Source organism: Microcebus murinus, chromosome 15, assembly GCF_040939455.1.
Source record: "Microcebus murinus isolate Inina chromosome 15, M.murinus_Inina_mat1.0, whole genome shotgun sequence".
In the NCBI taxonomy this organism is placed as follows: Eukaryota; Metazoa; Chordata; class Mammalia; order Primates; family Cheirogaleidae; genus Microcebus; species Microcebus murinus.
Window position 1 is genome coordinate 78690334 of NC_134118.1, and position 3227 is coordinate 78693560.

At 64.1% G+C, this 3227-nt stretch overlaps 1 non-coding gene across 1 annotated transcript; it reads left to right on the plus strand.

Annotated features, from left to right (window-relative positions):
- The first annotated feature begins 2371 nt into the window (after window positions 1-2371).
- On the plus strand, window positions 2372-2490 carry LOC142876546 (5S ribosomal RNA). The gene has a single exon (XR_012923447.1). It is a non-coding gene; the product is annotated as a 5S ribosomal RNA (ribosomal RNA).
- Window positions 2491-3227: the final 737 nt, after the last annotated feature.

The window sequence follows — 3227 nt, forward strand, 5'->3', positions numbered from 1 at the left end:
CTGTAACCCTAACCCTTACCCAGCCCGTCTCCTCTGCCCCTGCCTGACGCACTCCTCCCCGGCCAGGCCCGTCACTGTCCTGGGCCCCCGCCTGACCGGCTCCTCCCCGCCCGGCCGGTCACCGTCCTCTGCCCCTGCCTGACACGCTCCTTCCCGCCCGGCCTCTCACCGTCCTCGGCCCCTGCCTGACCGGCTCCTCCGTCGCCTGGGCCTTCCAAGGGCTTGGTGTGGATGCTGCTTCCAGGAAGCCCTCCAGAAACCCAGCAGCAGGGTGGCCGCAGCAGTCTCCAGCAGCCGTCCCTAAGTCGCGTGAGTGCGGGGGACGTGCCCCCGCTGTGCCGCGGGGGCCCAGCCTGGTGTCTTCCCTGAGGCCCTGCGGCTGCCGGCTGGGCTGCCGCTCCCCGCAAGGGGAGAGCCGCGGAGGTGGGGACCGCCTCCTGATGGGGACGTACACGCAGCTCTCCACGTCGGATTCCGGGGCTCTCTGTCCTGCCCGAAGGCCCAGCTGGCCTGCGGGTCCTTAGAGTGGCAAAAACCTCCGAAAACTGAGACTGAGGGTCCGGTGGGTGTCTGCACTTTTGTGCTGGGCACCCCAGGGAGGCCCGGGGGCTGGCTGGACAACGCGGTCTGCTGGGCGGGGGGTTTGGAGGAGCAACTGATGCCCTTTGCACTTTGGGTAGCAAGAGTCTGAGGTGTCTCTGAGCCCTGTGCCATGTCGGGGGGGGGGTGCGGGGCGGAGGAGGAGGAGGAGGAGGTGGGAAGGGCCGGGGCCTGCAGTCCTGTTCCCGGGGTGGCACGGCAAGTGGCTTCTTCCACAGGCTGCTTGGCCTGGGCTCCCTGCACCTGGGCCTTTGGAGGACCGGCCCTGTGCTTGCCAACACTTCCTGCAGGGACCCAGAGCTGGGAGGTGGCATCTCTCAGCCCTGGGTCGGGCAGAGCCCCAGCGGGCCATGCCCACAACCTCTCTCAGCACCGGTCCCCCAGAAGGCTCCTTTGGGACCAGGATTCTCTTGCGGTGACTCTTTAAGGTCTGGCCCCTGGATGGAGGGGCACCAGGAGTAGAGGAGCAGGAAGGGGAAGGGGGTGGCCATGCGAGGGGACACTTTGAGGCCAAGTCCCAGCTTCAGCCTGATCCTCCTGGGAACCCCGCTCTGAGACAAGGAGCCGGGCTTCGCATTCCCACAGCAGCCAGTCGTGGGCTGAGGACACCTGGGGTGTTGGGAACTCCCTGGCTTCTCCTTGGTTTAACATCTAGAGCTGCTTGCGAATCGCGCCGCCACACACACCCGAGCGCAGGTGTCTTCCGCACAGACTGCGGGCCTCGCTCTTCTGAATGCCGCTAGCTCGCCACCCACCCACGGGTGAACCTGGTCAGGGTGCTTTCTCTCAGGGGCAGACTCTTTTCCGGGCGGGCTACCGGTGTCTCTGTTTGCTCGTTTCTTTCTTCCATTTCGGGAAAGTCTTCCTTGCTGGGTGTGGAAATCTCCTATGCCTTCCCTCGCCTATTCTGTCAGCTTTAAAATTCTCTTTCAGTTGCCACCCTCACAGATGGATTAGGAAACTCTTTCCGGTGCACTCATTAGTGAAATGACCTCCAGGAAGCTGGAATCCAATATCTAATGGCCGATTTTTAGCGAGTCCACACGCCAGGGTGGTCGGGGTCCAATGCAGCCCCGGCCAGGCCCAGGCCCCTTGGACTGGGCCACAGGAGGACACGGAGGAGGGTCCCGGCCCCCACGAAGCGGTGCCGGCAGTTCTCCACGGGCTTGGGCGTTTTCCAGAGGTAGGAGATGGAGGGGACTGATTTCTTCAGCGCCCCCCAAACCACGCCACCCCACCCCACCCATGGGACACATCCCCAGAGAGAGACGCCCCATACACTGGCTGTGCCCCAGCCCTGGCCCGGGGGAATAGGCGGCAGCCCACCCACAGGGCGAGGGGGGGGGCGCAGCTGAAAGGGTTTGTGGGGGAGGGCGGCCCCTGGCTGGGGTCAAAGGGCGAGCGTCCCGCGCGTGCGCAGTCAGCGGCAGCGACGCGCTGGGGGTGGGCAGCGGGTAGGTGAAGGAGGCCGGGCGAGGAGACGAGGGGGGCTGGGAGGGCTCCACCTTGGCGAGTCCAGCCGTGGAGGCGCATCTTGTGTGAGTGTGAGTGAGTGTGAGTGTGTGTGTGTGTGTATAGAGAGACAGCCCCCCACCCCGCCCCGCCCCGCCCCGCCCCGCCCATCACCCCCGTCCCTGGGAGCCAGCGGGACCCGGCCGGCGAACTCAACCGGCCCGGCCCGGCCCGGCGCGGGGCCTGGGGCGGGAGGCGGCGGCGGGGAAGCCCAGAGAGGCTCGGCTTCTCGAGCGGGGCAGGGGCGCCCTCCGCCGCCGTCTAGGGCCACACCACCCTGAACGCCCCCGATCTCGTCTGGTCTCGGAAGCTAAGCAGGGTCGGGCCTGGTTAGTACTTGGATGGGAGACCGCCTGGGAATACCGGGTGCCACAGGCTGCTGCTTTTTTTTTTTTTTTTCTTGCCTCTTGTTCTGTCCCCTTTCTGGGGACAGCGAGGCGGCGGCCCGGGGTGGGGGTCACCCCCACCCTCAGCGCCCGCGCGGTGCCTGGCGCCCCAGCCCGCACCGTGGGGCCTCCTCTTGTCCCAAGCCGCGACACCGCCGCCACGCGGCAGCATGCGTGGCATCTGGACTGTCAGGTCTCAGACCAAAGGTCTGCTCTGTGGGAACCGACACGCTGGAGGAAACCTTGAGAGTCTGAGAGGGGAGGGAGTTCCAGAAGAAGGCCAGGATGTCATTTTGAGGGAGTATGTGACCAGAACTCGTCCCGTTGCTTTTGGGGTTCTATGGGCTACACGCAGGAATCTTTGGTGGTGGCACCTGATGTTGGGGGATCCGGAGTCACACCCAGACCTGCTCCACAGGCCTCCTTTTACTTTTCTCTTCGGATTCATTATTTTTAAAAAGTGTCTCTTACCTCTAGGATTGCATTTTCTTTTCTCTCTCTTTTCAAGCAGATGATGGGAGTACAAGTATTCAGGTGACATGTGTTGCCCGTGCCGCCCTCCCCCCTGTGTTCTTTTTTTTTTTTTTTTTTGAGACAGAGTCTCGTTTTGCTGCCCAGGCTAGAGTGAGTGCCATGGCGTCAGCCTAGCTCACAGCAACCTCAATCTCCGGGCTCAAGCAATCCTGCTGCCTCAGCCTCCCGAGTAGTTGGGACTACAGGCATGCACCA